The sequence below is a fragment of the Anser anser genome (genome assembly GCF_964211835.1).
Source record: "Anser anser genome assembly, chromosome: 20".
NCBI classification, from domain to species: domain Eukaryota; kingdom Metazoa; phylum Chordata; class Aves; order Anseriformes; family Anatidae; genus Anser; species Anser anser.
Genome location: NC_139741.1, coordinates 2,263,435 through 2,290,893, shown reverse-complemented (window position 1 = coordinate 2,290,893; position 27,459 = coordinate 2,263,435). Strand labels below are relative to the sequence as shown.

Sequence of the window (27,459 nt, the reverse complement as noted above, 5' to 3'; positions counted from 1 at the left end):
GAGAACCTGGGGTTGGACCTCTTCTTCAGACCTCTTCTTCTGGTGCTTGGGAGCCCCAAGTGTAAATGATGTGGCCCAGCCACACCGGGGTTGGCAAACCAGGCATGTTCCCCGCAGCTTTTGGGGGAGCCCTGCAAGCACTGGATTGCTTTCTGGGGACGGCCAGGCTTTCCCAAGTGAAACCTTTGTGGACTTCAAACAGATGAAGGGAAATCAGTGAAATTGCTCTGGACTGTAATTAGTTTAAATTTCCAAACACTTGGGGTTAGTAGAGATGGGTTCGCTGACAAACGTAGCCTTGAGGGGAAGCTGGCTATCAGCAAGTGATGCTGGTTATGGGTTAACGTGCCCTGCAGACCCTCCCAGCTGCCTCTTGGAAGATGCTTTCACGGTTGAGGCAGGAAAAAGCCTCCGTAGATTTTGAGGCAGTGACAGAAGCAACAGGTATTGTTGCAGAGAGCTGCAGACGCAGGGCTGTTGGTGCCCTCTTGGCACCTAAGCTGTGGGGTCAGGCTCGGTTGAAGGAAGGCACCGAAACAGTGAATATCTCTTCCTTTCCTTTTCTTTCAGTCCTCTTAAACCTTCTTTAATCAGAAAACAGAGCTTGGGACCAAATATCAAAGGGTTTTTTTAAATGCTTCTTTGCAGGAAATTAGATGTTTTTAAATGAAACACAAAATTTTGGCCTTTTCCTGAAAATGAACTTTTCTTTGAAGTTTTCCTGTGGCCAGAAAGCATTCTTTTCGTGATGTATAGCTCTGGGGCTATGTCACCGGAGGAGAAAAGAGCTGTGAGAGCAGGGAGAATGGCTTTGCCAGGGCTTCTCTAAAACCTGCATGTTCTGCTTTAACAGACATGACACCTGATTTCTGTAATGGTTTCCCTGGGCTCTAGGACATCGGCCGGGTAACAAGGCTAGTGCGTGAACTTCTAAGGGACGTCGCTCCTGTTGTACACATCACGCTTAAAACCGTGCACAGGCATCTATAACAAAGGCATGTCTCGAGCTCCCGGAGGTGGCTGCAGCAGCAGTGGAGCTGCACGGAGGCAGGACCGTGTGTAGGTGAGCGCTCTAAATCCCCGGATCACAAAGGCTCAGGGGCCGTATCCACAAACCAACGCCGCTTCTTTCCCTTCGACCCCCATCTCCTCCTGCCACTCTTTGATTTCTCCTCTTGCCTCAGATTTACAGCTACCTTGTCCAAATATATTACAGGAAATAAAGGATAAAATGCTTTAAAAAACCTACCTTCCCGAGCAGACTTTGGTTGAAAATAAATGAGCTGGTTTGTTATATTGCTCAGCCTCTGTCACGTGAAGGTGAGGCCTCCTTTTTTATTATTATTATTTTTTATTGCTGCCCATTTGCCTTCATTATAATTTATTTGTTAATCCGTGCTCCAGCTCATGAATTTTGCATTTGGGGAGGTGGAGGAAAAGGGGAGGGGGGCTCAGAGCACCAGCACCGCTGCTGGCCCCCTTAAAGGTGAAGGACAGGGGTGGAGGGTAGGGCTGCCTTCCTGGCCTTCCATCATCCTTTTAAAAGGCAAATATGCAGTCAGCAAAAAAAAAAAAAAAAAAAGGGAAGAAAAAAGATAAAGACATCCCAATTAATAATTATTCCAATGGCCTTGCCGGGATTCAGAACCTCACAGGTCAGAGAGGACAAACTCAACCCACTTTCTCCTGAGCTCTTGTCCTCAGGTGAGCTGATGGCTTCTGCGTTGTGCTTCCATGTCTCCCATGCCAACTTTCCTTCCTTCCTTTTCTCTTTTTTTTTTTTTATGAGGCATCCTGAGTGTAAAAAATATGGCCTGCCTTTATGGTGCTCCAGCACGAATGAAGCTATAAAATTATGAACAGTTTTTATGATGGCTATTCAGGGGATGCTTTTATATTGATGGTACGCATGCTGTATCTATCTTTTTTCCTTTCTTTTTTTGCATCCCTTCTTTCCCTGAAAAAGATGGCAGTATATGTGTGTGGGGGGAGAAGGATTTCCAAGGCAGGGGGGGGAACCTGTGTAACTATTTTTCATGCATTTAATATATTAATTATCCAGTAAATGCTCCCTAGGCTGTACTTGGGATGCCGAAGAATGACAGCTTTTCAACGAAGCTCCAAAGGCAGCCCATCAGCCCACAGTGTATTATGTCGGAGAGGTCAGGGTGGGGTTAATGTAACTTTTTATTTGCTGATTTTTCATAGACGGGAGCAAAGCTGGTAAGGGGAAAAAGAGAGAGACTGAAAAGAAGGTGCAAAAAGAGCAGAGATAATGGCAAGTCTGCTCCGTCCCCCTCCTGCCTCCCAGCCCACTGGTGGCAGATAGGGCGATTATGCTAACGAGGCGCCCGCAGCCTCCTCGGGATGCTCCTTCTCCAGGGGCTCCTCCGCAGAAACGCGGACAAAAGTCTGCCAGGGGAAAGTCTCTGGAAAAGGCAACAAGAAGAAGAAATCCCATATGCAATAACTAAACTCAAAATAGACCATCCATCTTCGCCGAAAATAGAAATACCTCGGCAAACCGTGCAGCGGGAAAGCTTGGCTACTCAGCGGGATCTGTGAAGCAAAAGGCACGGGAAATGCGAGCGGGATGTGCGGGAGGGAAGCGAGGCCAAAGCTGCTTCTGCTTCCTCGCCCAGCTTTTGGGAAGGGCACGGCTCTGGGCCATCGGTGGCAGCCCTGGGCTAATGGGTGTCAGTGTTCGAGCACTGACCTCGGAGCTGTTAGAGATTTAATTTTTATTTAAAAGGCCTGTAAATGATCTTGGGAAAGATATATTCTTAAAAAAAAAAAGCCTACATAAACTGAAGTGGGAAAGCTTTTTAAAAAAAAATAAAAAATAAAATGAAAATTTTAATCATTTAGTTAGAATTTCTATCACGAAGTCTGCGGTGACTGTGCAGGAGGGTTTGTGTAGCTTTCGGATCTGCCCCGTCAGGTAGAGGTTGCTCATACAAGGCTTTTTTTTTAATAATTTCAGCTAATAAACAATTTTAAAGCGTACCTTTGCGGTCGAAGTATCTTCATGCATGCGATATACATTGGAATGAAGAATGAACGTGCAGAGGAGGAGCGTGTTTGTGCCTACATGTTTACCCAGTGGTTTAGTGATGCTCCTGTTACATCTGAGCTGCGTTAAAACATTTCCTAGCGAGTGTAATTACTACGGCTCCGTTCTTTGTGTCACCCATATTTTAACGCACGGCTCCAAACCCCGGAGTTTAAGAGGTAGGGGTGGTCACGCTGTGCCCTTTGAGCAACTGAGCTCGTCCTGCGTTGCCTTCACTTCTCAGCATTGGTGTGGGACGGGGGGGGGGGGGGGTCCAGGCTGCAGAATGGGTGCTGTGAGGGGAACGGGGCTCCCGTGGGACACCCGAGGGTGCTGCGCCCCGAGGGAAAGTTTGGGGTTTGCTTTTCCCTGACCTACAAAGAGCACCTCTGGTGGGTGCCCCTCGCTGCCCCATGGCGAGTCCAGCCTGTTTTGTATCCCAGGCAGAAGGCAAAATGGTCCGTATTTAATATTGTGGCCGTTTTCCCCCTAAATGTTACATTAAGGTTGTGTAGGCTCCACGTAGCTCGCCGCTGCTGCCTGGTGTCACAGCGTAACTGTAATAAATGCTCGTTTGGTCACAGGCCTGTTAGAGATCAGGCTGCGGGGTGAAATTCTAGCAGGTGTAACAGCGATTTCGGCAGAGGTTTTTTTGTTTTAAAAGCGGGTGTCAGAGCTGCACCGGGCCACAAGAGCAAAACCTGTGTGGGGACCCAGGAAGAAGAGATGCCCACGAGCTGCGTGCCCTGCACCTGCTTCCCCTGTGCCATCGAGATAGGGATTTACTTTGCATGTGTGGGTTTATTTGGGGGGCTTTCCTGGATATCCGCAACCTCCAATACAAGCTTTGGGGTCAGGAATGGATTATAGGGATGAATGAAAAGTTATCAGCTGGCCGATAAGCCTCCTCTGCAGCCAGATCGCAGGGCACAGCAGCGTGGAGGCCCAGCACCTCCAGCTTACTGTGCACCAGAGGAATTTTTGAGCACTTTGGTTAATTTCACAACAGAGAAATACATTCATACAACTGTGTACTATTGCAAAATGACACCTAGGAAACAAAGTTCTTTTTTTTTTTTTTTTAAAAGCAGTAGTCTCTCCCTTGATTTTCTTAAGGTGACTGTCAGTTTTAATAGACCTCCAAAAGCAGACTCTGGGAAGACCTTACGTGTTTTACAAAGCCTGGTATAAATAGGACAGTTTTAAAATTTATTTCACCAAATGATGCCTTCACAATTTATGGGCTAATGTCAGTGCTAAAACCCTGCACTGGACTGGAAGCAGAACTGTAGTCGAATGACCTTCCTTATTCTACTTCAGTGACTGCATCCGCAGGGAAGAGCAACTGAAACATCAAAGCTTGGTTTTGTTCCCTGCATCTCTGGAAATTTCGTGCGAGCGCAGAGAGGGGAAGTGGCAACGTGCCGTTGTGATTTTGCCTGTTTTCTTTGCCACCAGCAATTGTTCCCTCCCAGCGACTCCACGTGCCGTGAAATCTTTGTTCTCTCTCTCTCTGCACCGAAACCACCCTGAGCTGGGGTTGAAATTCTTTGGTTCTTCAGACAGCTTTGTGCCATTTCCAAGCCTTAGCGAGGTCAACAGTGCCTCAACACTAGGACCCGAGCGAATGTGTATATTCTTAGCACAGAGGGAGAAAACTGAGGCAGGCCGACAGCAACTGCCTCCAGAGTTTGTACTGCAGCTCATCAGGAGGCCCCCGGTGCCGCAGCAGTGACTGAGTCTTACAGTAAGAGGGCTCTACGTTTATCTACTCTTACCACCTGTAACTGCGGGTTTAGGGGTTGGGAAATGTATTAGTAAAACTTGGGGCAAATGTTGGAGAAGTTGGGTCTGGATATAAAATGCTCTGCCTCGGAGAAGAAACAGCGGTGTTCTGCTCTATGTGATGGCTTGCACAGGGCTCATCTCAGGTGTGAGACCTTTCCCCATCTCTGCTAATGCTGAAGGCAGGCACAGAGCATGCTGATGGGTTAGAGGCTTGCTAGGAAGATGCTGTGGATGAGGACAAAACTGGGAGGGGGCGAAGGGAGGGAGGCTCTGCTTTCTTCGCCACCTGGCTCGCAGACTAGCGCTGCTTTTGTTTCCCAAATAATCCTCAGCGTTAGAAGGCAGATCTTCCTTTGGCACCGCCACGCGCCAGGTTGCCTCCCCGCAGAAGCCCAGCACTGTGCTGAGCTCAGGTGGTGCTCCGAGAGCTGCCCTAACGCTGGCTTGCGCCGCCGGAGACCCACGCGTGCTAGGGGAGAGGGGTGTGCCGGAGGGAAGTGGTGCGGGTGGTTATGCGGGTGCAACACGGGAGAGCTCCTGGTTTGGGGTTTTTCTTCTGACTACTGGTTTTTAGAGCTGAATCCTCCAACGATTCGTGTTTTAGGGTCAGTGCCAACCATCCAGACGAGCTGCGGAGGAAGGATCTATTTTTGCTGCAGTGTATTTTTAACCTCTTTTTTGTTGTTCCAAACGCGTTCGCGCCAGACTTAGGAACAAACAAAACCCGCGAGGAGCCCAGTGAGACTTTGTCACTTGTTAATACCTGAACGAAGCCTGCTGTGATGCAGGGGCCCTCTTGTTCTCCTGCAGCGAGTCACGCGGGGGGCCGTTTGGGGCGAGCTGAGCTGTTTTGCTGGGCAGGGACACGGGGTGACCCCGCAGAGCGCTGCCGTCCCACCAGGCACGCGCTGCTCCCTGCCCCTCCTGCGGAGGGAGGTGAGATGCGTGCCCTCAGCTAGAGGTACCTGCGCGCAAACCCACAAGAGCATCATTTGAAATTCTAATTGCCGCGGTACAGAGCTCTTCAAACTGCTCAGCATTTGCATTTGTTGCAGAGTGGCCTCAGCTGCGGTGGTGGTGTGCTCCTCCACAGCACCCCAAGATGCTTGATGCCTCAACGCTGGTGCGTGGGTGTCTGTAAACTGTCATCTTTGCTCAAGAAAAATATTTTTCTGACACTGTGTACGTATCTTAGCGCATATATACGTGTAGTTTCCTTTAGTGTAGCTGCGTGTGAGTGCACGGCAGCTGTGTGGCTGTACGTGTACGTGATACACGAGGCCTTGATCCTTCCCTATGTTCCGCTCCCACCATGTGAGCGGTTCAGTCCGACTCTAAGGATATTTGTTAGCGAAATGAAGGTGTTAGACAGAGGCTGAGCGTGTTTTAAATTTTTTTTCTTTATTAGTATTCTGTCTTACTGCTCAGTTATGTAATCACAGATGTCGCTGTGATTTGTGCATATGTTTCCCGTTAAAACACGAGCAAACAGCCGCGTCGCCTCCGCCAGCGCGCTGGAAACCCGCGACTTCGGAAAGGTGCGGGGGGCAGGCAGGTGAGGGGAGGAAAGGAGTGGTCAGTAAAACCCAGACCATTACTGAAAATAATCAGGAGCAGTTGGCAACCCTGCTCCTGCATATTCGCCAAGTGCTCGGTGATTCAGCCCTTCTCCATTTTCAGGCCAACGCGGCCGTCACTCTGAATTATTTTCAGTGAGCACTTCTATATCTCATGTCAGTTCCCAGTTCGAACCCATCACCGAGTGTCGAGGCTGCGACGTGCCGTACATGCCGATGAGCGTCCCCCCCTCCCCTGCGTTGCTATTAACCTTTCCTTTTACCAGAGTTACCCCTTTGTCCTGCTGCAGTTTGCAGTGGCTGATAGAAGCAGCTGCCTGTGGCCAAACGAACATCACATTTACATTTTCTTTCTTGAACCGAAGAGTGAGACGCAGAATTGCAGTAAATGATCTCCCCTTTCTCTTTCTACCTCCCCCCCCATCGTCTTTAATGCATTGCCTAGAAATCTATTTCTTATCTAATTTTACTAGATGGATCAACAGGGCTGAGAATGTAACCCTTTGTCATCTATGGAAATCTTTTTATCCCATAAAAATGATTAGATTTGATGCAATTAGGATTATGAGGAGGTGGGGGGGAGCCTGAGACAGTGTGCCTTGTCTGCTGCTGGCTGCTGACACATTAACAGCCTGTTTATTAACTGCTTTACATTTGGGCTACGAGCGATGCATTCTTATGCCTGATAAGCCCAGAGAAACGGACACGTGCGCTGATAGGAAATGCGAGCCTCACTTTTTTTTTTTTGGCTGTCCCCCTCCCACCCTTCTGCATATGGATCTAGGAGGAGGGTTTTAGCTCGGAAGCAACCCGCAGCCGCTGGAAAGCTGCAGCTTCCAATTTGCTGCCTCTCCAAGTGGCAGCTTGCGCTCGCATCTGCTCCGGCAGGAGATGCGTGACTGCCGCTCTGCTCCTCTTCCCCCTGCGATGCTGGGGCGGGTTTGAGGGGTTACCGCGTTGGCTTTCTTTGGACCAGACTGGGCTGGAATCACTCGTCCTCCTCTGCCAAACACCACCGGGTCGCTCAGCCCCGCATCCTGTGTTCCTCCATGGGGCTGTGCTGCCCAGGGCCCGACCTCAGCTGGCCATTGATGGGTGCCTCGTGCTGCAGGGCAGAAAGGAGCCTCTCCCTGTGCACCCTGCAGGAAAGCACCATGGCCTTAATGCCACCTTCAGGGCGGGGGCTTCATGCCTTGGTGTGTGCTGTGACCGCAGCTCCTACCCCCCCCCGCCAAGGGCTCTGGGGACGCGGGGCTCCTGCACTGCCCAGATGGGCTATGCAGGGCACCTGCCTGCCTTCCCCACCAGGTTGTTACGTTCCTCTGTGTGCGACTTGTTCGGTAATTGCTCTTCTGTCTTTGCCTGAGAACACATGAGGAAAATTGCTCCTGAGCCTCCCTTTGCCTCTTTCCCTGTTTGAGGCAAATAACTCTGGGTTGAGGGAAAGCAGTGTAAGCTGGTACAGGACTCAAAGAAAACACCTAAACCCAAAAGAATAGGTTTACTGTGTCCTAGCAATTAATAAACTGAAGCTAAATAAGCCGTATGTTGCTGTCCTTGAAGGAGGTAACAGCGGGATGTGTCCTGTGCCCCCTGACCTGGCGCACAAGCTCTGAACGCGGGGCTCCCCTGGCAGGCGTTAAGGCGGTGCCGATGCTGGAGGCGCTTCTCCGGCACTTCAAAAAGGAAGGACAAAACCCAGCCTTTGTTTCTCGTGGGTGAGACTATTTAACTTCCAAATGCCTGTTCCTTAATAGCAATGCAATTATTTTTCATATTTTTTTTTGTTTGCAGATCACAAATAGTGTTACAATGTAGCTCGCCAGCCCCATCCCCTCCATTTTTTTCCGGTCATCTGCATTTTAATCGCAGCTCGTTTCGTGACTTTGCTTCGAGTTTCTAAAAATAACTTTGGGAACAAGTTTAACGATAGCAGCTGCGCACACCCCGCTCTGTCACGCTGTGCCTGCCTCGAAAATCAGCTCCCAGCAGTTAGCAGAGACCCGCTGTGTCGGCGCTGTCTGACGGACAGCTGCTGCGCCGCGCTGCCGCCGGGCTGAGCCCGCAGCCGTCATGCCACGAGCAGCCCCGATGCTGCTGCCCCGCGAGGTGCGGGGGTCAGGAGATTGCTCCTGCGAGGTACCGGGGAAACACAATGTTAAGTCCTTGCAAGGATTTATCTTCACCGTTCTTATCAGTTAACAGCTTCCCTTTACGAATCGGAGCTGCTGGGACCTTTGGAGAGATTTGCTTGCCCAAAGCTGTGTCCCAGGACCTGAACATGTTCGTGCGTCTTACAGTAATGAAGTTTTAAATTGTTTTAGTGGTAAAAAGACACAGGCGACGTGTTACTTTTGCAAAAGGGTACTGTATGTTGGCTATTCCCTTTTTCTTAACAAGGAGAGAACAAGCTGGCGTGGCTCTGTGCTGTGCAGGAGGCATGTTAAATGGGATAAGGGTTGTGCCGTAGGTTGTCTGTATCAGGATCAGCTCTCCTTTTTTTTATTTTTAATTATTAATTTTGAACCGAGGAGATATTTTGTTGGACAATGGTAAATCTCTTCAGTCCTCTCAAACTGAATAGGTGCAAAGAAGCCCAGGAGCCTGCATTAGCACCTAGGAATCGAGGCAGCGACCTCACGCTTTGGCACCCCCTTGTCTCCGTGTCCCAGCAGAGACGTGGGATGGGACGAGCGTGTCTAGGAAGGGATGTTTATTGGCTTTGTTTCCCGCTGGAGAGGCGATTAGTCAGCCCCTCGTTACTAGGAGCAAAGCAGCAGTTCCTTCCTGGGCCACTGCGATCCGCAGCACTAAACGAGACCTCGGTAACTTTAGCACGTGGAGCGTATTTAGCGATTTGCAATTAATGCACAGCCTTGCCGGCGCTTCCACGGCCACTCTCTGTGCTCCAGGGAGACGAGCCCGCATCAGCCACTTGAAATGCCAGCAGCAAGGCCCTCGAGGTCTTGCAGCATCTTGGCTCCTGCCCTGCTGCAGCTCCCTCCTGCCCAGCGAGGTGAAGGCCCAGCCCGGAGCCACCTCGGGCTGTAAATGTGCCAATGTTGTGCCTCCCCCCTTGACTTCCAATTGAAAAAGATTACAAATAATGTTAAATAATATTGTTTATAACCTCAGGGCTGTTTTCAAAGGTGTATAGACCAGTTGTCAACAGGCAGAGAGGTAAGGAAGGGAAGGGAAATTATAGGCTGCACAAAAGAGGAAAGTAAAAGTGAAAGCTCCATAAAAGAAAGTGGAACTATTATGGAGCAAAATGCCAACTCATTACAAAACAGCCAAATAAGAGAGAAATACAGCTTTACCCGTAATAGCAGTTTACAAGGGAACATTGTATTGCAACATAACGGTGGTGCTATAATTTGCTCTAACAACTCCAATTATGCCTTTTATTGATTTGGCAACACATTTAATAGGAGTAGCCACACCTCTTGTGTTACAAATCATTAAAGGTGTTGAACAGTGTAATTTTAAAATTGTCCTTCTCCTACAGATGTCAGTGTGACAGCATAATTTCCCCTGATTTCTGCTATGTAAACAGTGCGTTACAGTAATTTCCCCCTTACAAAGCAGAAATGTTGTCAGCCTGGGTTTTTTTGTGCAGAAACATCCATTTAATATTTTCCCCCCAGTCTATTCTCCTAATTGCTGTTTTTTCCCCTTTTTCCTTTTTCTTTCTTTTTTTTTCTTATCTTTGGAAAATAAACATGCTGTTTTGCCATCTTCTACAGCAACCTTAATTGCTACTTAAATCTTCAATATGCACTTAACATTGGGGAGGTAGAACCCTTTTGGTTCAATTCTGTTCCACTTCACTCGAGTAGCATTTCAGGGCTGGTTAAAAGCCACGCAGCTCCTGGTGGCAATGCTGACAGGTGATCACGATTCCAGCGCTGGCTTCCTTGGAAAACTCAGGAAAGCACCTCCGGAAAAAAAAAAAAAAATCAAAAGTTTTTTGTTTTCTTTCCACCACGGAGAATCTGAATTTTGTATAGAAACGGAGGGAAAAGCTCTCTTGCGTTCAGACACGTGCAAGACCTCGAGCAGCCGAGTGCGGGACGGGCTCCGGAGCCAGGTCTGCCCTCCCCGAGCCCTGAACAAAAGCTGAGCTTTGGGGGAAGCAGGAGATGGATGGACATTTGTGCTGCTTAGAAGCTGAGGCAGCGTTTCTCAGGCTCCGAGGACCCTGCTAAGCTGTGCAGACCCTGCCTGCAGCTCGTGCCTGGCGGGCAGGAGGGATTTTCCTGCTGGGTGACAGGGCAGCGCGGCTCGCGGGGCCGGGCAGACAAAGACCGCGTCTCCCACTCTCTATAAGCACATGCAGGCAGCGACGTGTGTAAATGAACCTGACAGGCTCTTTGGAAAACAAATAGAGGCCACCAACCAAGTTCTTGGCACGCCAACATGCCACATGTTTACACCGAAAGTGCCACCGTGCCCTGCGTGCCCGCTCCTGCGGGCCGGGCCCCTGGGCAGCAGCGGAGCGGGGCCCGGCTGCGTTTGTCTGGCTCCAGCAAACTGTCTCATTAACAGCTGTGCGGAGCAGGGCAGGAAGAAGGAAAACCCCGGGGAGGGTGACATTTTTCACGCTGCGGTGAGTAAAGCAGCAGTGCGTCCCGCTGCCAGGGCTGACCCCGTCCGCCCCATCTGCCCGCGCAGAACAAAGCGCGCGGCCTGGAGCCGCGACGACTGCGTGGCCAGCCCTGCCCAGGGGCCTCCCCGGCCTTTCACACGTGTGTGTGTGTGTGTGTGTGCATTTCACACGGGTGCGTGCCACCAGGTGCCAGACACAGCTACCGGGCTCCTCGGCTGCCCAAAGTGCTCGGTGCCATCCTGGCCGAGGCAGGGCCGCGGGCCCTGTCGGCTGGACGAGGTGGGGGGGCGACGGCTGTCACCGTGGCCCCGGGGCTTGCTCTGCTGCCTCCGTTAGTGCCTTGTCCTGCGGTGCTGGAGGAGGGACGAGCTCAGCGTTTGCAAGGAGTCATTTTTTGGCCACCCACACCGTGCACGTCAGGGCCCTGGATCGCAGCGTGCAGCTCCCAGGGGCTGGGGGGACACTTTGGCACTTGGAAGAGGAGGCTTTGCGGCCAGGAGGGCTGATCACAGCTCTCATTGCTAGGTTATCTCTGCAGGGGCACGAAGGAAAACAAACTGTCTGGTATTTGCCAAACAAAACCCTATAACGTTCCCACCCATGGCTGGTGATCTTGAATTAAGCCGGAAGCCAAAGCGCTGGCTGTGATGGGAACCTGGGCAAATTATTAACCAAGACTGACTTTATTGGGTTAACTTAAACTCGGTTGTGGAAATTTGATGAGCAAAGCCACTCTGTTTTCACAGACACACAAACTTGTGAATAGCTCCTGATACGGCCTGGTCACCAGCGTAGCATCACTCCGCACGTTGCATTCACCCTTCCTGGGTAAAGGAGCAGCACTGCATTTCTGCGAACTGAAAATCGCTTTTTCAGAAGTTTTCGCTAGATGCTTGCGAAAGATACCGTGCATATAAACGTTCGTTAGGGTGGGTATAGAAAAGCGCTGGAGAAAAAGTCTTAGGGTAAGTGAAACCAGTATAAAAAACAAGGCTGTCAGAGCTGAGGGCAGCAGCAGGAGCGCTGTGGTGCCGCCGTGCCCTTGTCCTGTGCTCGTCCTGCTGTGGGCTCTGGCTCCTCGTGGGATCTGGTGGGTGCAAAACCAGCTGAGCCGCTGTCGGCCGAGCACAGTGGGGTGGCGGCAGGCCCTGCAGAGCTACGGGCAGGGGAGCTTTGTCACAGCCTGGTGGATGTGGTGCTCCATAAGAGGAGCGATGCGCGGAGCCGCTGCGTGACTCGCCTGGGATGGCGGTGGCAAAATTAAAGCGTAGTTCTCCGAAGGTGTAAAACCGGTGCTGCTTCCAAGAAGTTTGGCTGCACTAAAAAAGCCAAACACAACGGGCTCTTCCCCTTTTTAGCAAGGGGCATGTGCCTTGGGGCCCAGGGGTGCCCCCCCTGTTAAAGGCTGGGTGCTGGGGGGGGTGCGGCTGGGCAGGGCCCCCCGGCTGCACAGCCCCGTCCGTGCGGGGACCCGGCTGATGTCGGGCGCTGAGCGTTGCATTAACTCCAGGCTTTTCTGGGAAGGAAATTTGTTTTGCCAGAACTAATCATTCACATGCATTTTTCATTAGCATTATTATCCTAAAGAAAGGCTGCTGTAGAGAGCTGGCAACGAGAGGAGATATTTGCTACCTCCAGGGGAATTTTACAAAGGGAGAAGGAAGGGGGGGAGCGGAGCTGAACAGCAGCTCCTGTTGGTATTCTGGTGTGATGCATCTGAGCTGATCTTCCCAATCAGTTACGACTTAATACCAAAGCCTGCTCAAATATACAAATCATAAGCAAAGATTTTGGAGGGGTTTATGTGGCTTGGTTTGCCTAGGTCTTCTCTGGATAGAAATTATGAATTATTTTGCCTTTCCTGGTTTGTACAACCATTATCAGGGAAAATTACTCCTTGTGCCAGGTCCCTCATTGTTTGCCAGGTTTGTGTTGGATTTGCCACATGCGTGCGGGCTAAAAAGTGAACCTGGAAGGCCTCTGTTACGTCTGCTTTAATGGAAGCAGAGAGCAGGAGTGCGGTGCGTGTCTCTTTATGCTTCCCTGTTCCCTGGATAGTCGTGGGATCTCGGTGCCTTTTTAAACTATCAAGGGAGAGCAGAAATAGGGCGGCACACAGGGAGAGGATGGCGAGTCCTTGAGAGAAGTTCTTTAGAAAGGAGGGGGGCTTAAAAAGAAAATAGAGTGGGTGAGTGAGTGGCGCTGTGTGCGCCAGGAAACGTGAGAGCTTGTCTTGGGCGTTCCTGTTGGGGTCATAGGGAAATCCGCTAAAGAAAGATGGCATTAAATCCAGCAAAGTGCTACCAAAAGCTATTTGATCTGACCAAGTGTCTGCAGGAGCCGGGGAGCAGAACCAGGAGCTCCGGGGTCAGCCCCTCTGTGCTGCCCTGGCTCCTCCGCTCCTGCTGCTGTGAGAGCTCCCCGGTGCCTGGCGGACCCCAGTCCCCGTGGCTTTGTGCCATCCCTGCCCTCGGCAAGCTTTGAGGGTGGGAAGGTCCTGGGGGCATCTGCGGGACTGCAGCTCCATCAGGAACCCATCACCGGGCTGCCGGTGGCACGGTGAGAGGCCCCCTGAGAGCTGCTCGCTGGGGATTTGCCCCCAGCTCTGGGGACTGAAAACCCACGCAGGATTTCCAGGGGCAGTCGGGAGACACGCAGCGAGGATGTTGGCTTTAAGCAGCCAGCGGCCAGGCTGCAGACTGGGGCATCGCTGAGCGCGGTGGATACGCAGCGGGGTGATAAATGGGCAGAGCGAGGCGTGCTGGGTGCGGATACCGAATCGTCACCGCCCCGCTGGGGACCCGGCGCTGCTGGCCTCGTGCTGCGGCTCCTGACACTGCTGGGGGGGCTGAGGGCCAAGAGAGGAAAGGAGAGGGGGAAGAGGTGGATGCACAACGTGGTTTCTCTGTAAATGCATAGCACGGCACCGAGAAGGGTTTAAAAAACAAAACAAACAACAACAAAAAAAACCCTCTTGGTGAGGAATCTTTACCTTGGTGTGGATATAAAACAAATTAGCTGTGATGCAAACAGGAGGCTGGGGGAAGCTGCGGCTGTGATTGCTGGTGGGAGGATGCAGAAAGTAGGGCGATTCCTCTTCTTATAATGATTTTGGTTCCATTTAAGTTGGAGATCAGATGCTCCCCAGTGAAGATATAAATTATAATGGCACCAAACTTCAGCGCCAATAAGCTCCCCAAATTTATTTGCATTCGTCATCTGGCAGTTTCATTTACAGTGAAGAAACTTTCACTGTGGATCAGATCTTTTTAATATTTCCTCATAACTTCCCGGTGACAATCAGCTTTTCCATTAGGAGAGATCAGACACATAAGTAATACTGAGAGAGCTGCATGAATACCAAGTCATTCATTAGGAGCAATGCCACCGCGATGAATGCTGAGTGAATAGACAGTGAGGGGACTCTGAAAATTAAAGGTTATTCTGGGTTCATTAACTTCTGCACTCCCTTCTAAAACAAAACCTTGGGTGAGAGCAGCCTTTGACTCCTAAACGGGATCTCCTTGTCCCCTAATTTAAAAAATATTAACATCATTTAACTGTTTCCCCTTGCTGCTTAATATATAAAATAAAAAAAAAAAGTGTTGGAATTACTGCTCACGCAAGTGACAAGCGCAGACAGCGCTGGGTGTGCGAACATCTGCTCTGCTCGCCTCTCCCCACGCGGCCTCGCTGTGCCTCTGCCTCGATTTTCAGCGCCTCTTCCTTGCATTAATTGGCCCCGAGGGCTGCCCGGATCCCCCTGGGGAGGTCCCTGGGTCCATCCCAGCCCAGCGTGGCTCGTGGTGGTATCCAGGGGGGCGCAAACCTCCACCGCCCACGCTGGTGTCCCCTTCTGGCATGGCACAACGGGCTTGGGCAGAGCCATGAGCAGGGCTGGGGGCATCCATCACAGGGCTCCTGGTTGGGCTTCTCCCTCGAGGATGCCCAGCACCCGTCCCGGTCCCTGTCTCGACGTCCTCAGGAGCGTTGTGTGAGCCAGCGATGGCAGTAGGCGGAGGACAGCCGTCAGCCCGGTGCAGCCATTAATGCCGTGTAGCGGCTGGATAACACGTCCTTGGTGCTGAAATCCAACGTTTTTCACTGAAACATGCTTTTTCCTGCTCCGTGCTCGCGTTCTTAACCAAACAGGCTGATTCCCTTGTCGGAGCAGTGGATGAGGCTGTTTCAAACAGCGTTTCTAAAGCCCCCGGTAATTCCTAGGTGCAGATAGGGGAGTGCAGCTCTCAGCAGCACACTCTAATGCCAGGAATATTATTCCTTCCTTGCGAGGTCTTCACGTTTCTGCTATTTTATTCTGATTTTTTGCGTGTGTACATGCATGATCTGTCTTTAGCTAAACAAAAAAAATGAAACTGAACGTACTTTGGTACCAAAACTAGTTTCTTTATCACAGCCTCGAAGGCAGCAGATGCGGTAGGTAGGACAAGGGTTGCTCCCGAGCGATGTGTTGGTGGTGGGTGTTGGAGCACGCGGAGAAAATGTCACTCAGGTGGTCAGAGAGAGCAAGCTGTCCCTGTGCTATTTTTATCCCAGGCACCATAACACAGTTATGCTTTCCTGGGCTGTTTTTTTAAGCATTTGGGTTATTTCCTGTAAATGTCACTCGTGTATGGGCGATATTGCTGGGTGATGGGCAGATTGGTTGAGGACCAACAGACAAAAATGGAGTCATTGCATACAGACGCGCCTGGGAGGAAGGGCTGGTTGTTTAGCTCGTTTGTTAATCACAGACAATTACTAGTTTTCATCCCTCTCAGATTTGCCCCGAACACGTGGCTGCTTTGGCGATGGAGAGGTGACCACCAAGTCCCCCGAGGGGCTTTCTGCTCCTGCTTCGTTTGGAGGGCAGCAGCAGAGGTGCTGTGTTGATAGTCTTAAGGGAAATCACTTGCTACTCATTTTCTCTTCCTCTGGGCCCTTGGTTCGTAGCAGCAGCCCTGGTTTTCCAGGTTTGCTCGTTCGGTTGTGCTTGTTGCGTGGGCTGCTGGCTCATCCAGCTTGACTCAGCCAACAGCGCTGACGCCTTGGTGTAGGAAAGCTCCGAAGCCGTTTGTCTCCCTCTAGCGCGGTGTTGAGCCCGGCCTTGAGCTCGTTGCCTTCTCCTGGGCGCACGCAGTGCCTTCTGCCACTGCCTGGGGTATTCCAGATGCAGGATGTGGCCCTCGGGCACGGGTGACCTGGGGGACGAGGCGTGCGGCACTGTCCTCCTGTCCTCCGCGGGGCTGGAGGCAGCACCGTGCCGTCCCCTGCATCCACGTTCCTGCGGGGTGGGGAGAAGAAGCATCACATCCCTTTTATTTTCCCTCTCCCTACGTGGGTTAATCTGCTCGGCTCTTTAACCTGCGAGCCGGAGGAATTCTCAGCCCCCGACAATGGGAAGCTGCTGAGCTGGGGCTGGGGGAGGCGGAGAGGATGGGGAAAGCGCCTGGAAGAGCCGGGAGGTGGGGCTGGCTGCTGAGATAAAATATCCTCCTGAATTTCTGGCTGGAAAATTATGCTGATGGTGGAAGGCGAGAGGTTAAACTGAGGCAGAAAAGTTTGTGTCAGCCCTTTTTTGATTTCTCCCATCCGCAATCGCCACCTCCTTTTCTCTCCTTTCTCCCCCTACCCCACCGTGCCGTACCCCCCTCCCCGTTTGGGAAGAAGGAGGTTTTGCTGTCTTTGTATTTTAACTGTAGCAAAAAGATTAAATTGTTTACGAGCTGTGAGCCCCGGCTGCCTGGATGAGCTGGGAGAGACAAAGATAGACAGTCTAATTCTCCGGTGTACTTTGTGCTTCCGTCCCCCTGCGCTGCCACTAATTCTTTTATCTGGCCCCAACACTCCAGGCATTATGTGCATTCATAAAAAAAAAAAAAAAAGGAAAAAAAAAAACCTAACTGAAGCAGGCAAAATTACTGTTCTCTGCGCTTTACCTCTGATAACAATCTCTTGAATACTGATTACTTTTTTTTTCCCCAACACAAAGCGACCAACACAAGTTGGTCTTTAACCCTTTATCTTTAGCAAGCAGAAAGACACGAGGAACATCTTACTCAGTTGGAAAAAAAAATAGCATACAGAAGAATTACTGTTATCTCCTAGCCAGAAGAGGAACAGCAGAGATAAGAAAAGCCTGAAGAATTAAAAGGAACGTTGCATTTGGGCTGTAAATTCGTGCTGAAGCTGGTTCTATTTGTCTGTCACTAGGGTTCATAATTTTTCGAGGTTGTTTTGATAGACTTATTGTGAAGACTGCATAGAAAACTCATCAGCATTTGTTGCCTCTGAGCATTATTGTCAGTGGTAACCGCATGGTTATAGACTGGAGGAAGATAATGGTTGAAGTATAAAGGAGATAAAGGCAAAACCTCTTCTCATTAAGGGCTATCTCCACCTCTGCAGACTCTACAGTATTGAGTGACTGGCGCTAGTGCATTGGGCATAAATTATAGCAAAAAAACTAAAGGCAGCATCATTATTTCGAAAAAGTTATAATGACACGCCGCAAGCTTAAGACCTATTTACTCCCAAGGCTGACAATAAATACCGAGGGAGCTCGCTGCGGAGTGACCAGCGCCGCTCCCCACGGACTGTGCCCCGCGCACATCTGGCTGCAGCTGGGCTGTGCCGCCAGGGATCGGCTCGAGCCTGCAGCAGGCGTCCAGAACCCAGCTGATCCTTGCTGAATAGCACCACGACGGAGGCCAGGGAGAGGACTCGTCCTTGTTCCTCTAGAGGCAAAAAAACGTCATTTTTGTTTGAGGGATGCCTTCTGTTTGGGAAAATCCCACCCTTGGCCACAGCTTTCCCTGGAGGGGTGTGCTGAGGTGGTGCGGAGTAATCCGAAAGGGTGGGATGGAGCAGCGCGAGTTCCTCTGTAGAACCTATTGTCTTTACTGGGGCTGTCACGTTGTTTGCATTTGCTTTTTTTTTTTTTTCCTCCAGATTGCTATTCTGCAAAGTGATGAAAGTCTCCTTTCTGCTGCTCCTTCTAGGTGCTGCTCTTTTCCCTTCTCATCCTCTGTTGCCTACGGTTTGATCTTTTTATCTTCAATGCTGCGGTGGGGGAAGAACCGTGTTCAATTCAAGTCAGGTCTGCACCAGATAGAGTACACTCCTTAAGTTGTTTTTACTAGGAAAGCTTGTAAAAACAAAAGCAGAACCAAAAAATCTCTGTATGCCTGTAACGCTGATCACCTGGAGCTTTCACAAGTACCTGCTAAATTGGAACTAGTTGGCAGAGGATTTTTTTGCAGCTGGAGAAACTGAGGCCCAGGAACTGGGCAAAGCTGTGAAGATTTGCTTGCGACGCCCTGCTTTGCCAGGGCCCAGGTCCCAGAGCCCTGCTTTAATGCCTAAACCAAGTGCCTTTTAGTCATTGTGCTGGATTAGCAGCCCTAGAGGCTCCTAATCTGCTATCCATATGGCGCACGCAGCGCGGGGATCTACCCGCTGATCTCCCTTTGTATTTCTAGGCTGATTAGATGGGACGGTCCCCTGAGATCACAAACCAGTATCATCTCCCCTGCCCATTTATTTCAGATTTTCTAGCATGCTGCCCCAAAGGATGACGCTGCCCTTGTGCTCCTCTCTCCCTCTGCACCACGGGCTGCTGAGTGCTGCCCTCCCCGCTTGGGTCGGAGCCCCCTCAGTGCTCCCACCGCTCCTGCTAAATTCACAGAAGTCTTCCATCGTTGCAGTAGGATGGTTTTGTGGGTGAGAGGAGCAGTGATGACCCTGGAATTGGGACAGTTGTGGCACTCTGGGGCGGAGCAACGCCTCGCTGGGGTCCCTTGGAAGTGCTCTGGCATTGCAGGCTACCCAAAAGTAGTGAGGAGCATCTCTGGGGCTGGGGGGAAAGGGAGGATGCCCTGCCATTTCTCCAGCTGTATGGGGAAGGTGAGGTGTGTGATAGCCCTCGCAGTTATTTAATCTGCTACGATCAAGCTGGTTCCTAGCAGCATATGGGCTCTGCCTATAATTCTGGAAGAAAATTGGGAGGAAATGTGAATTCTGGCTTCATTTCTGAAGCCTCCCGGTGACAGTGCCCAGTCTGAAGGGAGATAAGAAGTGCGGTGAGGCTGCTGCACTTGATTCGGAGGTTGCTCTGCTGTTGCCACCAAGTTATTGATAATTTTGTGCCTCACTACAAATCAAGGCAGGCCAAAGAGTTGATTGTTGATATCTGGTCTGTGCTCCTGGCTTCAGCTTTGTCAGCAGTACTGAAATCGGGTGGCGGGTTTGGGCTCCGGTTGGAAAGCACAGAGTTGTGCAAGCTTCTGGCAAACCTGGGCTTGAAGAAAGGGGAGGCTGAGCATTTTCACTGGTTTCATGAGTGATAACCCCAGGGTTGGCTGAAGAAATGTCACTCTAAATGCAGGTATCGACCTCAACTGAAATATTTTCATTTTATAGTGTGAAATGCCAACAATGATATCTACCTGACGGCTCCCAGATTATAATATCTGTTCCTTACCAGCACGGGTGCAAGCCTTCCATTCAGGCTTACAATGAGTACAAACATGGGTTGCAGTAATATTTCATTTTTGATGGCATAGCAGTGGTTTTTGATTATATAAATCAGGCTTTAGAAAAGGAATACGGCTTTGTGACTGACTGAATAAATAAGTCAATGCAAATGTAAAAGTCCTTACAAATAATAATAAAACCCACTGCTTTCGAATGGACATTCAGGATCAACTAGAAAACATTGCACTCGTGGTGTGAATAGGAGAAATCAGTTGGGTGCAGCATGCAGGCGGGTTCCTGATAAACTAATGCTCCTTCACACAATTTACAATCCAACTGAATTCATTTGCATGACAAAATTGGCTCGGGTATTCATGTGTTGCAGCAAGACAAGTGTAACATTACAAAGAACAAGTAACCATGGGGAAGGTTAATGCAGACAATAAGGAAATACAATGACATGAATCGGGTTCTTCTTTTGCCAACCTTTTATCTGAAATAGAAAAATAACAAGCTCCCACCCCCTGTTCCTTACTTGGGAGTAAAAGAGTTGTTTTATGGAAAAGGGGGGGGGAGAAAACGCGCAAAGTTGGCAAAGATCTGTAATTTCTCTTTTTCTACCTGGTGGATTTGAAACGTGTGTGTGTGCGAGGCAGGTGGGAGAGACGAAGGACGGGGCACTGGTGTTTCGGTGTAGGAGGGCGGGCGGTGTGATGTCCTGCTGGAGCCCATCCATCAGCGCGGGCCGTGCGGCTCAGTGGAGCGGGGGGGCCTGGGGAGGTCACCGCCGTGGTGCTGGACCCTGACCTCTCCTAGCGGGAAGCCTCGGGTTGCTGAAATCCCCCTGTACTCTGTAAGCTTCTCTGAATACATTTTTGTTTTTTCCATAGGAGCGAGTTCCCTTAAGTGCTCTGCTGCAGACACGTGGTGCTTGGTGACAACACACTCAGGGTTTACTGGGGAATGAGGGGGGCAGAATTCTTGATTGTCACCTGCAAAGCCCATCATTATTATTAAGTTAAATCAGCGCTGCAAAAAGCTCTAAAAGGTGCAGGATGTGTTAATTATTTCCAGGCATTTTGGCAGTTAGTTTGACTTCGCAGCTTAGTGGGCTGAGGGCTTTTCCTTAAGGCCCTAAGTGCGGTTTCGGTGGGTCTCAAACCATGCAAAAGTCCTAAATTCCTTCCTCAGGGAGCTTTACTGGTGGTTTGGCACAACACCTAGCGCTGCGGGATCGGAGCCTTTTGAGCATCCCAGCAGAGTAAACACGCAGCCAGTGGTGCTTTATTGTACTTGCCATTGCTTGGTCCCTTCGGTAGGGGTCTGCGTTAACGTGTTCGGGCCTGGTGCTTTCAGGCCCGGAGCGATGTGCGAGTGCTCGCTCCTCATCCATCGGCAGGAGCAGGAGTCATCTCTCCTAACGTGAACACTTGATAAATTCGGCATCTAGGGGTCACTTCACGTTCCCTTCCCGTACGTGTACCCGTGCCAGGCTCAGCCTCTCCCCTCTCCTGGGCACCCATCTCCGGGGCCGACCTCAGCCCTCGCAGCTCCGCATCGGGAGCAGAGGCAGTGCTGTGCTGCCTGGGCTGCAGGCTCACAAAGCCGCTCTGGGTCCAGGGCTCTGGAAACCTGCCTCTGCAGGCTGCTCTCGGGGGTTTGCAGCCCACCGACACGTGGTGGCTGCCCCCAGAGCCAGGGCGGACGAGACCCGAGCCTCGGAGGGCTTCCCGTGGGCTCGGAGGAGCCTCTGCTGCAGGACGCTTCGGTCGGACGCTGCCTCTCGCTCACGTCACTCGCGGCGCCGGCGTTGTGCAAACCTCTCGCAGCCGGAGAGGCTGCGTTGAGAGCGAATTCTAATTATTCCAGCCCGGAATTGCGAGGAGAGAAGAGCTGTGCTGGGTAATTGGCTAAATGCTTAGTGCAGGGGGGAAGCTGTCTGAGAACAAGGAAGGCGTCACTCTCCACGAGCAGACGGCATCATTTTGCTCATTGTTCTCGAGCTGGAGTGCTGAGCTCCCTTTCCAGCCGGGATTAGGAGCTCTGACACAGGCACTCGCCGAGCACGAGGGCCCCTCTCTGCATCAGCTTTGCTCAGCAGCGCAGCAGGCCTGTCCCTCAATTGCCATCCGCAACAAATCTGTAACAAGTTGACAAACGACTAATTTTAATTTAATCTTTCAGTTTCCGACTTAATGATGAAAGAAAAAAAAAAATCCAGGGGAAGGAAGTGCTCACCCGCATCTTCCCTTCACACCGTTCACGCAATGGGGGAGTTTCAGTGCAAAAATGGTTAGGAACACAATAAGAGCCTTACGTTTTTGAATTAAATTTAACCCCGGGGTGCCACTGCTTCAGAGCCTTTGGAGGCAGAGTTGTAAATCATGGCAGCAGATTCTGCTTCTGATGAGCACTTCCCATCATGATGACATTTAAACTATTAATTAATTAGGAGAGAGCAAGATGAGAAGATTTGGAATTCTCCCCTTTGGATAATTACTGTCAAACACATTTGTTACTGTAATGAACGAACAGGATGTGACTTCAGTGAGCGTGTTCTCCCTGCATGTGTGTGTTTTCACATTATCGTTTCAGCCTGCCTTAAAAGGAGGGAAAAAACAAAAAAAACAACAGAAAAACCCACTTTTTCCGTTGCAACTGTAAATAGAGGTTGTCTGTGTTTTGGGTGCTTTGGCAAAGCTGTAGTTGGGAAGAAGGGAACAGAAAACCAGAGTGAACGTGGCCGACAGATGCGCCAGGACCCAGAGCCCGGTGGGTGCGCTGGCTCCTCGCGGTGCAGACCTGACTTGGGACTTGTGTTTGTGCAGGGCCGTTCGCCCTCGTAGCAAGCCAGTGCGAGGCGGTGGCAGCCTTTGGGAGCACAGCCCATGGAGAAAGCTGCGAAGTGGGCACCACCGGAGACGGAGCAGTGCCAACCAAGACCTCCCCTGGCTTTGCCTGTGCCAGGCACTTTATTGAAGCTCTACCAGTGCCGCCCTCCTTTGCAAGCCTTCCCCATCCCTCTGTTCAAAAAGTGTCTTGAAAGCTTCCCCGGATTTCCCCGTCCCCACCTCTCTGAAGGCAGACACGGCTGCCTTACGGCGTCTCGGCTTCCTGCTAGCCGAGCTCCTTGTTTACTCCTCCGCTGTCGATGTGCCCTTTCGCAGATAATCAATCTTGCTTGGCAGGATCGATTAAAATGAAGTGCGGGTACTCCGCGTGCCGTGGCCTGGCGGGGTGGGTAACTCGGTCGCACCGCCGCGTCCCGAGCTGGGTGCGTGTGGCCGTGCTGGCTCACGGCTGGGGGCAGATAACTAGCTTAAAGGCTTTAAAAACCTGACCCTGCGTCAGGAGAGAGGAATGGGTGTTTGGGGCGTTCCTGGGTGGGCTTGGACAGGAGCTGGGCTGGAGTTTAAGGTCCCCCGCTGTCCTCGGTAGAAATTATTCTAATGGAAAAATCAATCTACAGTTATTTCATGGTAACCAAACACGTGGATTTTAATCTGAAATATCGTCGTTGTCATAAGAGTGCTTACCGTTTTCCTCGGAACTCCTGCCATTTGGGACGCTGATTTTTTCATCGGCTAACTGTAGAAATAGAAATAGTGAATTATTTTCTGGAAAATCAGATGCTGTTTCCAGTGGGAAAAGAAATAGTAGGAACGTACTCTTGTGGGGGAATTAGGGCAAAATTTGCAGGATGTTTTTGGCTTTTTATTCCCCATGGGGATTCAATCCAAAGCGTTCCATCTTTGCTCTTATTTCTGGGAAATCCAAACAAGAACATTACCAAGCCCCTAAATGACTTTGCTTTTTTTCCTCCAAGTACAACTGGTAAATTATTTTGCCAAGCTGAGCTCCCACGTCGCTCTGTCTTCCCGAGGCATTCAGGATGGCAGGACCACGGTGCTCCCTGCGCAGCACCTGGAGCCGAGGTGGGCTCTGCCATGGGCAGCTTAGCTCAGACCCCCCCAGGGAAATTAATGCTGGAGGGGCAGGTCATCACAAGGTGGATTTATTTTATTTTGTGATAAGCATCTTTTCATTTTTAAGATCCATCGATTTAAAAAAAAATAATAATTATTATTATTTTGACAGAAAATATTGGGCTGTATGAGGAAACAGCTAAAATTTGAATCTCAATTGAGGGATATTTGAGGGGTACGGTAGAATTAATTTTTGTGCTCTGGTATAAACAACGATGGTACTGGAAACCTTTGGAGACAGATAAATGCTTCGTATGTGGGTCGGAAAACATACAGTCAGTGAGCAACAATCATCTTTCTGGAGATTCTAGATAATCCGTGCTTCAAAGCAAAACCTGTGTTTTGGAATATTCATTCTCTGATATTCAAACATCCAACTTTGTTCTTCTAATTATTATTATTCTTTTGATGTTATATCAGACAAGTGCCATAAGGGTCTTAAAAAGGGCAAAATAATTATTTCCTTTATGTCTTAATACCCATGTGATGGGGAGGCTTTGGTGGAGGAAGGAATATTTTTTGACAAATCCAAAGGGGAAAGCTTGGCAACATGGTATAGTTGAGTGTAACCATAAATAAAACCCTGTGTGAATTCCCCCTTGGAGACACTACAGATCTATTGAACAGGGCACCCTCTCTATAAAAATTGTTCTTGAGAGGTAATAGCAAGCTATACATTATGAAAAAATATAGCACAGGGATTTGCTGTACTTGGAGCAAAACTATGAGAAAAATGGTGGGAGGTAATAAGGGATTGTCGTTCCATCCCATTAGAAATGTGTTTTATTCCAGACACCCAGATTTTATCTTCCCCCTGTACCTGAATTAGAAATGAAACTGCCAACTTTCTAGGATGTGCAGGAATCCACAGTAATGTGTTTTTCTTTTTTTTCCTTCCCTTTTCTTTTGGGGAAGCTAATTAGGGCAAACATAGATAAAACACACTGTGTGTTATGAGCTTGTAAATAATGGAAGAGGGTTTCCTGAGGAAATTAGCACTAGGACATGCAGGAAGCTATGAAATCAAATGCTACAAAAATATACTGTATTCTCTATATAGATTAAAATAATAATAAAAAACTAAAACCAGTCATGTACCGAAGGGAATCCTCTAGGATTTGACTGGCACAATCCTGTAAAAGAAGTTCAGTAAAAAAAAATCCACTCATTTCTAAAGAAATTTCCCAGATTAGATTTGTAAATCAAAAACCAATATATAACATGCAAGAATTGATCTGTTTTATATTCCTCAGTTACATTTTTGTGAAGCACATTTAGAAGATTTAGAACGTATTTGCGCCTGCTGGTTGAGCCATTATATGCTTGAGTTCATACATCTATTTGTGAGGCTATAAAACAGGCATCGACTACCCATGTAAATTGTGTTCTCCACAATAAATTATATGCATACTTGCAAAAATACATAACTGCTGTTGGTTGGCTTACGTAGACTGAATACTAATGATGTTTAAAGTTGTATTGTCCCTCTTCTCAGGCCTAATTTAGCCTCTACATCAAAAATTATGTAGGAAAAAACACTTTATCCTCTCACTGAGAAATAAAATGGCACTTACGGGCATCCACATATCTTTCTTTTATGAAACACCACCATTTTCATACTAATTTTAGCTGCATAGGGTTCATGGAAAAGTCTGTCTCATATAACCCTCTTAGGAGACTTCAGCGTGTGTGTACATACGCAGCTACAGAAAATGTATTTTGGGGGGGGGTTTATATAAATGAATCGGGCTTTGTGATGCACGCTCACAGATAATACAAGCCTTTATGATGCTCAGAGTATTTTTAATTCCTGAAGTTCAGAGACTTGCGGTGGCACCCCGGGGTTCAGTGCAGAACTACGCCATCCTCGAGCAGGCTGGCAGCCCATGCAGCAACACGCAGGAGCTGCGCACCTCCCTCTGCCTGATGGCCTTCGAGGCACGGCTGGCTTAATGGATTGATTTTGCTCGTTTTTTTTAATTGTGTTAAGAGCTGTGAAGTTGTGCCTCCTTCCTCAAAGGTTTGGGGCTGCCCCAGCTTCCCCAGCGGGGCTCGCTTACTGCAGGACACGCGGTTGCGCAGCCCGTGTGCCTGCCTGGTGGCCGGACCTCTCCCCGGGGGGTTTCCCTCCTTTAGAGCATTTTCTCCATTGTGCCCGTGTTCCCTCCCCTCCGTTAGGATCAGTCCTGCCTCCACAGCCAGCCGCGTGCCCACGGCTCTGCCTCGGCGAGGAGAATTTCCCCATCCTGCTCCTTCCCCACGCGGGCCGGCCGGGAATATGGATGCTGTCACACAGCTCCTCTGCTGCCCAACGATGTGTAGGAGAACAATATATCCCTTTTATTGGGCGCGCAACCGGGCAGAGGAAGGAGAGAGAAGCAAACCGCCTCCTTTTTCTTCACCCGGCATGTGCTGGTTTCCTTTTTTTTTTCTCCCTGACACACATCGTCAGCAGCAGCCCAGCCTCTCGCCCTGCCGTAATTTTGCTGAGCCCTCCCGAAGGGGACCCAGCCGAGGGGAGCGGCGTTCTCCAGCGGCACCGGGACGTGCTGCGGGCGGCTGTGCTGCCACGCAGGGAGGATGGCTGGATAACCCACCGCTGCTCCTCCAGCCCGACCTCCGCCACCCTCATACAGAAATTCAGGTCTTTGTGCCCAGTGCTCGCGCTGTGAAGCTGCTGCCAGAAAGCAGGGAGCTGTGGCTGCTTTTTCCAGGGCCCTGAGCTGAAAGGTGGTGAAGGGACAGGTGAGGAGGTGCGTGGCAGCACTGGAAGGGACGTGTTGGAGCAGGGAGAAGGGCAGAGCGTGGCCTCCTGAGGCTGTCCTCCTGTTCCCTTCCCGGGTCTCCACGCAGGAGGCTGCGGCCGGCACCAGCAGGCAGAGCGCAGCTCCCAGGTGTCAGCCCGCTAACGAAGGGCCCTGATGAGGGCAGGGGTTTATACATCATTAATACACGTCCGTAGGACCTTGTTGTTTTTTTGTAGCGTGTAATCAAATTTTTAACTTCTGCAGAAAAAGTCGTTAGCGGAGGTCTCTGCGGTGCAGCAAAGAGCGGTCGGAGTGGTTCTGGGCAGGGGTCGCTCTCTGGCTGAGCAGCCGCTTGTGGCAGAGCAGAGCACGTGCACAACTTCTGCAACCAGCTTTGTGCAGGAGTCAGTGGAAGAGTAGGCAAAGATAAATTACGCAGTGTAAAATCACACCTGATTTTTTATTCATCTTACTGAGAAGCCTCACGGCAAAGCTTTGGTGTTAACTGTGCTTGGGAAAGGGTGCCAGAGCTTCCCCGACTACACTGATATCAGGGGGTAGAGCGGGGGGACGTGTGTGTGTAACAAAGTTCCAGAAGTGCCTTTAGTGCTGGAAACCGTCTCAGGACAGGTCCCTGATGAGCACTGCACGCGCCTGAAACGTGTCCTCGTGGCAGAGCAGAGCCCCCAGCGCTGCCTCCTGTGCAGCCCGCAGGAGGAACGCGGTGCTTTAATGCCGCCTTTCAGGGCTGCGGTGACTGACAAAGTAACCTAGATATAATTTTCCTTTGTGTCACTTCTAGCTACTAAAATTAGTATTAAGAGACACAGAAAGCTCAGCGGAGTTTTCCCAGTTTATCCTGCGGCTAATCTTTTTATATCATTTTTTCCTTTAAAATCAGGGGGAGGGGGAAGCCCTTTCATTCTCTGCAGCCGGCACGTCTAAACTACTAACATATGTGCTGCTTAGACAACATACAGTAGCTTAGGACTTTTCAAAAACACAGAACCCCTGAATCCAATAAAATTGCAAATTTCACTGTATTTCACAATATCCTAAATAAACATGAACAGCGTGCATTTCTCTTTCTGGCATCAAATATTAATCTGTCCGTGGTCGGAAATGTGCTTTCCATCTTGTGTGCGCTCACATTGGGTAAACACTTGGGAGATTGCTATTCCAGACCTTTCATTCTCTCCTAGAGTCAAGAGCATGACAAATTTTT

General features: G+C 50.0%; 1 protein-coding gene across 13 annotated transcripts in view; it reads left to right on the top strand.

Annotated features, from left to right (window-relative positions):
- LOC310884703 (uncharacterized protein) overlaps positions 1-27,459 on the top strand; it is a 163,052-nt gene that overhangs the window by 40,721 nt on the left and 94,872 nt on the right. For 2 of the 13 annotated variants that reach the window (XR_014574337.1, XM_083806803.1), the window contains exon 2: positions 895-1,063. The exons of 8 other annotated variants lie outside the window; for them this stretch is intronic. The gene's annotated coding sequence lies outside the window, so the exon portion shown is untranslated. Of the gene's footprint in view, positions 1-894; positions 1,064-1,184; positions 1,321-2,208; positions 3,205-27,459 lie in introns of those variants that run through there. 3 more of the 13 variants (XR_014574339.1, XR_014574340.1, XR_014574341.1) reach the window with 3 other exon arrangements.